Raw genomic sequence first — 13,313 nt, forward strand, 5'->3', positions numbered from 1 at the left:
TTGTGTTACCAATCTCCTTTCTATCTTAAACTTTGGGTGAGATTCCTGCTCAACTCTGCACATAGAAATGTCAATCATTTAAGGAGTGTCTGTCTAAAAACTGGTAATACAAGATTGATTCGCCTTAAAATTTACCTACCTCTCTCATTATCCTTTAATGCTGAAGACACCAGATATGAAATAACTAAGGTATTTTCAAGATTTGCAGGGACATCATAGTCAGAAAATTGTCAACTGTCCGGTTTTACAGCGTCCTGTTTCAGGTCACTGGAGTAGCAACTGTAAGTTCCCAGTCACTGTCCTAAACCTAAAGGAACTAACTCCATCCTGCCTTTCTGTTGTCCTTTTCTCTAAGTCATTCTCTCCTGCAGTCACCTTGGATTTTAAGAAAAGCAAGCCCTACAGGCAGATCAACCCTGAATGCCCCCACCCACCCAGTGGAAGCAATTACCCTGTAAGAGAACTGAGGCTGTTTCCCCACTAAGTAGAAGCAATCATCTCGTGATGGGAACAAAATTGTCTCCTCAAGCAGTAACTTCTCCAGGACTTCACAGAATCAGACCTATCATCAATCTGACCAAATTTGATCAAGACCTTTTAACTATACATCTCTCTTGCCCCCTTCCCCAATTCCTCCCAAACCTGAAGCTCACGTCAATACCCCTAAAACAGGGCTGAGGATGTTTGGTTCCCTTTTGTCTTCCCAGTATGGCAATACTGAATATTAAATTCCTTTCCTACTTCACCATTACTCTTGCCATTTCGTTTTCTTTGGGGACAAGTGACCATACTGCTATACTATATGTACCTGGTATATTGAGAATCCCTGACATCAGCTCCCTGCTCCTGGCCTGGGATTCCAGCAACACTCCCAGCCATGCTCCCTGTAGCTAGCCTTTCCCCTCTCCTTCCCTCCCAATCCTTTTGGTGTATAATAAGTGTATAAGAGCATACATTTGTGTGTGTGCATGTGTGTGAGTGCATGTGTGAACACATGTGAGAGGTCGTATGTGAGAACACTGTGTAAGGGTGAGAGAGCTGTGAGAGCAATGTTGAGTGTGTCTGTATGCCCATCTTCTCAACAATGCAACATTGCACCCTTGAAACTAGAACACAATATCATGTAAACAATAATAAGAATCACTTCCGAGGGAGGGGGGAGGAGCTTTTGGAAACTAAGAATGATAGCAAAGAAAAAAACAAAACTTCATGTGAGGACTAGAATACACAGTTGAGGAAATCATGTATGGGTTTCCAGGAAAAAGAGCAAAAAAGTCAGAGACACAGAATATAAGAGGAAAAAGGGGAATAAAAGAACTAGTGAACCAATTCCATAATTACAGAAGATCTAGACAGAAAATAAAGGGAAGGAAATTACATGAATTTAAGGGAATCTATAAATTCAGAGATAAATGACAAGACTCTGTAGCTAAAAACTCAGCAAGCACCCAGTACATAGGATTAAATTAGAGCCAAACTCAGATAAAGCATAATGTACTTTTACAACACTGAATGCAGGAAGAAATAAGAGCTTATAGAGAGTAAAGAAGTACATATTATACCAAGAGCAAAATCAGAAATATATCAGCTACCTAAGAGCCATGCAATAAGCCAGAAGAAAGCAGAGCAATGCAGGGAATATTTTCAACTTAATATTCAATTATCAGTGATGTATACATGCAGGCATGTGGCAGTGTGACCAGCTCACCCTAATTTGCCTGGAACCATCAGTCCCAGCTATGGTTTGAATATTGTTTGTCCCTTCCAAAACTCATGTTAAAATTTATTCCCCATTACGAAATTTAAAATTAAGAGGTAGGACAAAGTGATCAGGGTTCTGTCTATATGAATGACTACTCCATTCACGTGATTAATAGGTTAATGGGTTAATAGGTTATGTTGAGAATGGGTCTGCTATAAAAGCCAGTTTGGGTAGGTCTCCATGTATTCCTTTTCACCTGAACCATCTCAGAACTCTGTCAACAAGAAGCTATCAACAGATGTGGACCCCTGACCTTGAATCAGAACTATAAACCCGAATAAACCTCTTTTCTTTATAACTTACCCAGAACTGCACCTATCCTAGGCAAACCATTTGCTAAGAACTGACTTGGTTTTAAATTAAAACTCCCATGTCCCAAGAAGCCCTCTCTTCCAGGAAAATCAGAAAGATGAGTAGAACTAAATGAGGTCTCAAAAACTTTCTTTCTCATAGTTACTTTCTTATGAGGATACTAAAGGATGTTCTCAACCAAATGATTAAAGCAAACAAAGAATAAAGACCACAGCTTGCCTCACCCTCAATGGTGAGAGACTGAAAGCTTCCTCCCTGAAGACCCAGGAACAAGAAAAAGATGCCTGTGCTCACCTCTGCACCCCCTGGTTGGCCGGCTGTTCTTACCCAGCTGCAGCCCGCTGAGCTTGTCCCCGCCCGACATGTCGAGACCAAGAACAACCCTGAGTATGCGTCGTTCTTCTTCTTCAAGATCACCAGCGCCTCGTCAGCCATGATCTTCAGTGCCCTGGGTGCCACCTATTGCATGCCCAAGAGTGGCACCGGCATCGCAGCTGTGTAAGTCATGAAGCCAGAGAGGATCATGAAGTCCATCACCCTGTGTTCTTGGCTGGGATCTTTGCCATCTATGGCCTGGTGGTGGCAGTCCTCAATGCCAACTCCCTGAATGATGGTATGTGCCTCTACAGGAGTTTACTCCAGCTGGGTGCAGGCCAGAGTGTGGGCCTCAGCGGCCTGGCAGCTGGCTTTGCCATTGGCATTGTGGGGGATGCTGGTGTTCAGGGCACTGCCCAGCAGCCCTGACTGTTTGTGGGCATGATCCTGATCCTAATCTTCACTGAGGTGCTTGTCCTCTAAGGTCTCATCATGGCCCTCATACTTTCCACAAAGTAGCCTCTCAAACTCACCAGCCACAGAACACGATGTAAAGATCACCCCCTCCTCATTCCAGAGCTAACAGGCTGACACAGATGCACTGGCAATGGCCCCTTCCGCCCTGTGCTGTGGACATTGGGCCCACTAATCTCCCATCCAGGCCCCACCAGTGAGAATGCCAGCCTCCATCCCTGCGCGCACACACACACACACACACACACACACACACACTGCCCCAGAGTGCTCTGTGTAAAAGGATGAAGTAGAATTGTCAGCTGTGGAGCAACCCTTATCTCCCAACTATATAGTACCCTTTAGGTAGAGTGCTGCCTTGTGGGGTTCCCCTTGCCAAGACTCCTTGGATGGAACTGCCCCCTGTGCCCAGTGCCCAGGGTTGAAGGCAAAAGGTCAGCCACCAGGCCCTGGCTCCAAGCTGTGTACAATAAAGTTTTCGGATTTGGGGTGGGGGGGAAATCATGATGAGATACCAAGATACCAGTTCATACTCACTAGAATAGCTATAATCAAAAAGATAGATAACGGGGCTGGTGCTGTAGCTCAGTGGCAGAGGGCTTGCCTCGCACATGTGAAAGGACTGAGTTCAATCCTCACCACCACATATAAACAAGTTAAAAAAAAAAAAGGTTCATTGACAACTAAAAAATTTTTTTAAAAGGATAACAAGTGTTGGTGAGGATATGGAAGCATATCTCATAAAACACCACTCTAGCAGTTACTCAAAATGGCCCAGCAATTACACTCCAAAGAATATACCCAAAACAAATGAAAATATGCCTACATAAAAATATGTCTACATAAAAGCTTGTATACGAATATTTATAACACCATACTCCTAAGAGCCAATTCAAATGTCTGGTGAATAAATGAACAAAATTGGGAATATCCATACATCAAAAGATTATTCAACCAATAAAAGGAACAAAGCACAGGTATGTGCTACAAAATGGATAAACTCTAAAAACATTCTATTAAGTGAAGAAGTCAGACACAAAAGGCCACATATTATTACATTTATATGAAACCCAGAATTGGCAAATCTATAAAGGCAAAATAGATTGGTGATTGTGTAAGGTTGAAAAGTTTGGGAGGAAATATGTATGAAGTTTTTCTGGAGTAATAAAAATGTTCTGGAACTGGATAACAGTGATAGTTGCACACTCTGTAAATACACTTAAAAACGCACAATTGTACATGATAAAGGGTAACCTTTAAGATATGTGAATTACATCTAAATTTAAAAACTGTGTGCATGCATCCACACTATACTGTCATTGGCTGCACAATTAGAAGGGACAGAGCAAATGTTTATTTTTACATATTTGTAATTCACTTGTCACATTGACCATGTATTTTCTAATATTAAAATTATCTAATAGCAAATGTAATTTTTTTTTAAAATCAGGGGAAACTGAACAAGATACTATCAGGATCAAACTAGAATAATTTTCTTATTTTTCAAATTATCTAAAACCTGATCTTATTACTTTTATGATTAATTAAATAACTGCTTCCCTGTCATCCACCTATAACAAATATTGGGAAAGACACAATTCCTAAAAACAACACCAACATTAACTATCTACTAAGGCAACTCAGGGCACATGAGATTTGCATACAATTCTGTAGGCAAACTTTTTTTTAAAATATTTTTTAGTTGTTGATGTACCATTATTTTTTATTTATTTATATGTGGCTGAGAATCAAACCCAGTGCCTCACACATGCTAGGCAAGTGCTCTGCCACTGAGCTATAATCCCAGTGCCTAGGGGCTAACTTTTGGTAACTGATTTTAATGGAAGAAAAAAGAAAGCCACCAAAAATGGAATGATAGAACTTCTTACAAGGAATATTTAATGAATAAAAGCAATCATATTCTTCAAGTTAATATGCAGTTTTAACATGATATCCTCAACAGGTATAGTATAGAACCTCATCAAGTTCCAGTGAAATTCACTTTAAAGAAATCAAGCAATATTGAAGAAGAGTCTTGAGCCTTTTTGTAGATAATGAAATGGTACATTTAGCCTACAACAATCAAGGAAGAAAATTTTCTAAAATCTTAATATAAATTAAATCACTGAAGACAAAATAGCAAACCAACTAGAAAAAGGAAAGCAGTGAATAAGAAAACATGGAACATTTTATTTGTAAAATTCTATAGAAGAGCAATATCCAGACATGAATGAGTTAACAAAATAGGAAATGCCAATATTTTTTAAATCAGATAGAAAATATAATCTTTCCTATAAATAAAGGAATGCAAATTAAGCTATAAAGTATCATCATAACTGTAAATTTAAAAACAAGGCTAGCAGGAAAGTGCATATGGCTCAGCAGGAAAGTGCATGCCTGGCATATATGTGGCCCTGGGATCAATCCCCAGTACCACGAAAAAAAAAATTTAAAAATAAAAATAAAAACATAGAATAGGGGGAAGGCGGGGAAAGAGGGGATGGGGACTGAAATAAAACTTCTTGCATGTATTATTTTATCAAAATGAACCCTAATACTATGTATAACTACAATGCGCTAATTTAAAAAAAATAAAAATCTTTCACCACTGACTACATCTGGGTTTTTAAGCTACCTGAGACTCTAAAACTATCTATGCCTCCATTTCCACAGAAGAAAACAGAACCAGATATCCCTCCTACACCCACTATCCAAAAAAGGAAATGAATGAACCATGAAAATAAAGATGAAAAGGACTGAATGCTTTAACCTGGGAGTGAGGGTACAAAAACTTAAGTCATGTATTCAGGATTCAACTCCAGCCTACCCTGAATTTCACAAATATCATGAAATAAGGCTCCAAGTGAATTAACTGTATAGACTACACTATTCAGGTCCTTGCTACTATGCTTTTTTGCAAGATCCACATTAAGAGATTTTTGGTTTCCTCCATTGAAATATCTTTCAATGTCTTTAAAAACATATTTGACCCCCATCATAATTCTTTTCTATTATCACACATTTCAGGTGGCCCCTTGACAACAGACCCAAGAACAAGAATGGACCCAATTCTGCTCATTTCAAACTTTCCTTCCAAACTCCACCCCTCTAAGAAAATCCTTAACACAAATCTTGCATGCTCTCTTCTTCCCTTCTCCTGGCTCCCCAAGACCAGGAATTCACAAAGGCCAGCAAAGGCAACCCCAGTCTAGGAAACATTTCTGAGATTCTAGGGACTGGGTATGATCCCCTCCTCTACACTCATTATGCTAGACTGCAGCTGTCTGCCCAAGTCCCCCTAAACTGTCAGTCCCACAAGCATCTCCCACTATGTGTGCAAATCCTAAAACAAGACCTGACACATCACAGAAGGTACTCAACAAACACAAGGAATGGAAGGATGGAAGGGTATATCACATATGAAGAGAAGTCTTCTCTAAAAATCAGTATGATCTGCAAAAGGAAGAGGTCATTTCAAATCATCCTGAAATCCCTGATGCTGGAGATATGCTAATAAGTACTAACAATTTCCCATTCATCATGGATGTTGTGGAAAGCACTGAAAAGCTCCCAGTGCTGAGTGAGATGGCTGTAGACAACCTGCACCCTGCTGCTAAAAGTCAAGCAGTCTTTGAAGAGGCACTAAAGGCAGAAAGAAAGGAGTCCTTCACCAGCCATGTCACATGCAGGGTGGCCATGCCTCAGCAAAAGTGATTGTAAAGGGGCAGAAACAAAGAAAGAGGGAAGTCTAGGAGCCAGGCCCTGACCTAGGGCCATGTGAGAGTTATCCACAGTTGAGATGAACAGGTGGTGACAGGACCGCGTCCAAGTGCCCAGCTCTACCAAAACAAAATCAGGGCTCAGACAATTCAGCTGTGCAAGCAGATGGTCCCTGAACACAGGTAGTCTCCCCAAGGAGATGTTTTATAGTATTATAGAAATATAACTCATGTAGGCCTATATTCAAACTCAGACACTTCACTATTCTGAGATAGGAATTATCAGGGACAGGTACACACATACACACACATCTTTCATACACACACATAGAGAGAGAGTGTAAGGGAAATGTGTACTACCTATCTATTGTTGAAGACATTTTAGGTAATTCTATTAAGGAGCAAACTATATTTTGCTTACAAACAACATTTTATGAACTGCTTTGAAATTTCATACAAAACACCTAATTTACAGGACTTTAGTTACAGTTCCTGAACAAATGTAACCATTATGCATGAAATTAGCATTTCACTATATAATTAGCCAGAACAAATGAACACATACAACTTGTACCTCTAAAATCCCCTAATGATCATGTCTCCAGAAAAATTCCTAAGTAAGAAAACACTGACCAATATATAACTTAAGTTCTCATGGAATAAAAAAAAATCATAAAGCAGATTATTCCAACTTTTCAAATGTGAACAAAAACAGAAAATTATGAGGGAATACTGGGTGCCTCCAGGAGTGTAGGGACATGCAGGACAGCAGAGGGTACCCTCAACCACATCACTGGACAGAAGCATGCCTCAGGCATGTAAATAACTGTCCTTTGTCCTGTACTATCTTAAGGTGTACTTTCAGACATTCAGGGAGGTGGGAACCTATTCATAATCCACCTGAGCCTGGAAACTAACTCGATTTTACATAAAAACCTAAACTATTTTTTGTGTGGCTTTATTATACTGCAAATTTTCCAGGAATATAACTATTGTGCAAATTTGTCTGATTCTGGCCATTAGTAAAATTTAGTCACGTTCCTCAAAAATTCATCACCAATGCAGGACTGCCTATGTTTTGAGTTGATCCAAACACTTCCAGGCTTCACATGTAGCATTTACTCACATCTGTCCATAATAGCAAATACCTTGTTAGGGAAGCCAGCATTTATATAATGAAAAAGTGGTTATAAATCCCTGATTTTTTTAAGTATGTGTGTATACATGTATATTATCTGTTACTATAAAATAAGGTATAGGGGCTAGGATTGTGGCTCAGCAGTGGAGCGCTTGCCTAGCACAGACGGGACCCAGGTTCAATCCTCAGCACCACATAAAAATAAAGGCATTGTGTTGTATCCATCTACACCTAAAAAATAAAATTTCTTTAAAAAGTAAAATAAAATAAAATAAGGTATAAGTTATGTCATCTATTTTCAGTTCAGGATAGGAAAGAAGGACACTATAAAATATCTGTTATAAAAATTGAGCACTGCCAGGAACAATGGCATATACCTATAACCCCAGCAATTCAGGAGGCTGAGGCAGGAGGATCAAAAGTTTGAAACCAGTCTTAGCAACTTAGTGAGGCCCTAAGCAACTTAGTGAAATCCTATCTTAAAAATAAAAAAGTGCCGGTAAAGAGCCTCTGATTTCAATCTCAAGCACAAAAAAAAATAAAAATAAAAATGGCGGATTGGTCTGGGGGCAGTCAAGACAGTGGAGTTTAGGAAGTTTTTACATTTCAAATAAACAGAAACTTGGAGCTCTTCAGTACAATCACTTCTCTGGAGATGAAGTGTTACAGGTCTGAAAAGTAAAACAAGACCCAAGGACAAGTAGAACACTCAGCTTGGCAACATGGCTTCTCACTATAGAAAAAAACCTGGATCCCACTGCATTCACCAAGAAAAAAGGCTAGGCACCCACAGGCTCCACTAATTTTCAAGTCAGCCTAGGCCACAACCTGAGCTCCTGATCAAGGTAGAGGCCACAATACTGACACAGCCCTGAAGAATAGGTTATGAGGCATCCTCCAAACAACCACTGGCAAAACCTCAAATGCCAGGAACTCTACCACTCAATGAAGTGTACATAGATGTTCAGTATAAATACTGTTTTCAAAGAATTACAGAATTTTTTTAATATTGATTTTTTTTTTTTTTTTTTTTAGTTTTTGGCAGACACAAAATATTTTATTTGTATGTGGTGCTGAGGATCGAACCCAGGCCGCATGCACGCCAGGTGAGCGTGCTACCGCTTGAGCCACATCCCCAGCCCCAGAATTATAGAATTTAATGGTTCAAAGGACCCTAGAAATAATCTAAAACAATTCTGTCATTTTCTAAATGAGGAAACTGTGGTATAGCAAGCCTTAAGTGATTATCCTTAAGTACACAGGGCTCTCCCCAGCCTTGACACAGACTCAAGACACTTTTTTAGGAGCAGGAACTCTATAAACAGTGACCTGCTGACCATTTCCCATGGTATCTGGTGCTAAGAAGTTACAGTCCTCAGCAGCAGGAGCACCACTATAGGTTCCATGGCCCACCCTGTGAACTTCTAGGAAAATCAGTGGACTTCATACCCTCACTGCATCACAAGATCCTAAGTGCACACCTGAGCCAGGTCCCCATCTTCATGTAGTTCAAAGTCTCAGCCTACAGCTCTCTCTGTTTCTGGGGTACTGCCTGAGTCTTCTTTTAAACACAGTCCCTGCATTTTACAACAAATTTTGTTAGGACAACTGAACAGCCATTCGGAAAGGATAAAATTGAATCCATACTTCACAACGTGGGTAAACTCCAAATAGACCAGAGATATAAATACAAAAATTGAAAACACACAAAGATTGTTTTCACAGAACTACAGGTAAAAAATACAAGCACTACAGGAAAAATGGGTGAAAGCCTTCAAAACCTCAGGAAAGGGAAATCTCTCTGATTCAAAATTCCAGACACCACAAAAGAAAAATATTAAATATTTTATAACAAACATTTTAAATATTAAAAAAAACTACTTGACAAAAACAAAAACTCAGAAGCAATAAAACAAAATAAAATAAACAGCATGTTCAAAGCCCTAGGTTTGATCCCTAGTACTACCAAAAAGAAAAAAAGATAAAGTGAGAGAAAACATTAATATTATAGGGACTGGGATTGTGGCTCAATGGTAGAGCACTTGCCTAGCAGGTGTGAGGCACTGGGTTCGATTCTTAGCACTGCATATAAACAAATAAATAAATAAAGTTCCATCAATAACTAATAAAATTTTTTTAAAAATAATATATATTATAGATGAAGTTCTAAAATCCCAAAAGAAAAATGAAAAAGTACTCTTAAGACTGTATATCTTAACACACAATTAGAACAAAATGTTAAAACATCAGTGCACACCACCTTTCAGATGAGTAAAATTCAAATTTTACACACGTACTGGCTAGTGAGCTGTGGAAACAAGGCTGCTCGTACATGGTGGAAGGAATGCAAAATGGCACAACCCTCAAGGGAGGTTTGGCTGGCATTATCTACCAAAACTATACAGCCATTTTCCATAGGAATCTGCTTCTGGGGATGTATCCTGAAGATATAACCCCTCTCCAAATTAAAACACCAGCGAGCACAAGGTTATCACTGTGAAATCATATGTACCAGCAAAATATAAGACACTGTGTGAATGCCCCTTCACAGAAGACTGCAGGATCAATAAGTGATACACTGAAGGCTAATGCTGCAATCATAATCAGTGCAAATCTCAATAAACTGTGAGGGCAGGATTTCTAGGACATACTCACTGTCAGCTTAAAAAATAAAAAATGTAAGAGTACACAGAATACACTAGGTTATTTATAACAAAGAAGAGGAAATTTAAAAAAACATGCACACATATGACATAGCATTATTTATTTTTGACAGAAAAACAAGAAAAGTACACCAGAAACTGCTCAAAATTGTTCCTGGTAGGGGTGGGGTCATTGAAGCAGAGTAACAGGCATGAACTTGCTCTCCAGACATCTTTTCATAAAACTTTGACTTGTGAACTATGAAAATGATTTAAAAAATCAAAAAGTAAATTTTAAAAAAATGTTTTTAGTGGTAGATGAGCACACAGTGTATTTATTTTTATGTATACTGAGGATCAAACCCAATGCTTCACACACGCGAGGCAAGTCCTTTACCGCTGAGCTATGCCCCAGCCCCAAAAAGCCAATTTTTAAAAAGCCCTAAAATTGAATACAAACTGAAATTAACCTAACTATGTTGCAACCACAAAAAGAATTCAAGTAACTTCTAAGTGGGATATGTTCTAATGACGAAAGCAACTACAGAGAAATCCTTAGCTTTTTCTGATAGGTTTGCTGTTGATGACAACAATGGTGCAGGAATAGGAATTCTAAAATACTCTGCATGTACGTTAAAACAGAAGAAACAGAACACTGATCTTGGAAACTGGGGTTCTTACTGTGAGAGAAGAGAAGCACAAACCAAAACAGAGAGAGTAGTGCTGTGGATTTGAACTGGAAATGTCAAAAGGAACTTGTGATTCAAAAATATGATTCCTAGCTCTGTCCACTGGAAGGATCTAGAAGTAATTATTCTCAGCTGTGAGCACACTGCCTGTCTGTACGTTAAATACCATCCCACCAGAACAAAGCCAGAGCTTCTTGGGAAAAATAACTGGTCGCACAGCTGAGGCAGAGAACACAACAAGTGACCCTAGTACATTCTGTGCCAGATCAAGGAGTGCTCAAAGAACAACACAGACAAACAAGCCAGGCTGAGGAGTTCCCACTGGCCAAACCAGTGGACTGAAAATCAAAGGAATTAATAACAGTAGAAACAGAATGAAAATCCTTAAGTCCACAGTAGTTTAGTAATAATAATAATAATAATATATTAATAATAATAATATAATAATAATAGAGAAAGGAATGCCAGCTATTATGGGTAGAAGAAATAATGGAATCTTTTTTTTGGGAGGGGGGGGAGGGTAACCAGGGATTGAACCCAGGGGCATTTAACCATTGAGCCACATCCCCAGCCCTTTTATTTTATTTTGAGATGATCTCACCAAGTTGCTTAGGGCCTCACTAAGTTCCTGAGGCTGGCCTTCAACTTGTGATCCTCCTACTACAGCCTCCCAAGTCGCCAGAAATAAGGCATATTGCCCCATGCCCAGACTAAGGAATCTTTTAAATTATCATTTTGCAACCACCAATAGCATAACTGATACTGGGGAGAACCATCAATGGATACAAAAAGCTGTAGTAGCCTCAGATTGTCTCCCTGCAAGTTCTTTATTAATGATGAAGAAAAAACTGCCTTTCCTGAAAAGCAAATAGCCAACCCTTCCAAGGGCACCCATCCAGAGTTACAACAGTGGGCTCTCCACCTCAGAGTCCTCCAGTGCAACAAGACCCAGGGCTGGACAAAGATGACTCATCTGAATTTAATCATGGGAAGCAACCAGACAAAGACTGGTCTCAACTTCATAAAAAGCCAAGGTCAGAAATAACAGAAAAAATGATAACTATTCTTGTTAGAGTCTGTAAACAAGTCAAAAATAACACCTGGCATTTTGCCAGGGGAATGTTAGAGTTCGTAAACAAGTCTGGATGGTGCCTGGCAAAATGCCAGAGGGAGTGGTTTGAGAAGTAACAAAGGCGAGCCATTAAGTGTGGAGATTCCTGATTGGTTGACTGATGTATTTAGTTTATGTTAATTAGATAAGCTGTGTGGAATGTATAAATACTGCTCCTGTCCTACAATAAAGGGCTCCCACTCCTGCTGTATCAACGTACACAAGTTATTCGTCACCCTCCGCTTATTTTGCCCAGCCAGCCGGGCTGCGGCATATTCTAGTTTAAGAGTCTAGAGACACAAATGCAACATGTGATCTCTGAATTCTGAACAGAAAAAAAAAACAACAATCAATGATAGAATGAATTAAATTATAGCCACAGAATTAAATATTATATGAAAAAGAACTATTGATTCTGTTTGTAAATGAGTCTTACAAGCATAAAAACAGAAGAGGTCAGACAAGGAAAGAGTCCATACCATATGATTCCATATGTAAACTTCAAAATCAGGTAAAGCTACTGTGCAGCTACAGTGAGTTGAGTGGTAACCCACAAAAAAGATATGTCCATGTCCTAATCCCTAGAACCTGTGAATGTAGCCTAATTTGGAAAAAAGGACTCTGCAGATGTAACTGTGTTTAGGATCTTCAAGTGATGTTGTCCTTGTAATTTCATGGGCCCTATCTCCAGAGGCAAGCATCCTTAAAAGAGACACACAAAGATGATCATGTGACAATGGAGGCAGGACAAAGTGATGCATCCACAAGTCAAGGAAAGTCTGGAGTCACCAGGAGCTGAAAGAATAAGAAGGATCTTCCCATAGAACCTCTGAGAGTATGGCCATGCTCACATCTTGATTTTAGACTTTGGTCCTCCAGAACCATGAAAGACTATATTTATCTTGTTTTAAGCCACCAAGTTAGTGGTGATTTGTTACTACAGCCCCAGGAGTCAGGACAATTGAGCACCTGGGTGTGGGAGTTAATGACTAGGAGGAGGCAAGGGGGACACTTTCAATTACTGTTTATTTTGGTAATACTTTGCTATGGGTAGCAATTCCATAGATAGTTTATAAAATCATCAAACTGTACTAATGACCAGCAGCAGACCTTGGATGAGATTCAGAAGGTTCAAGAGAAGGGCACCAAAG

General features: G+C 39.3%; 1 protein-coding gene and 1 pseudogene across 1 annotated transcript in view; one reads left to right on the forward strand and one right to left on the reverse strand.

Annotated features, from left to right (window-relative positions):
* Positions 1-13,313, reverse strand: part of Nudcd3 (NudC domain containing 3) — a 98,482-nt gene that overhangs the window by 52,444 nt on the left and 32,725 nt on the right. The window lies entirely within an intron of this gene.
* LOC107146025 lies at positions 2,355-3,038 on the forward strand (annotated as a pseudogene).

The sequence above is a fragment of the Marmota marmota genome, unplaced genomic scaffold, assembly GCF_001458135.2.
Source record: "Marmota marmota marmota unplaced genomic scaffold, marMar, whole genome shotgun sequence".
Lineage (NCBI taxonomy): Eukaryota > Metazoa > Chordata > Mammalia > Rodentia > Sciuridae > Marmota > Marmota marmota.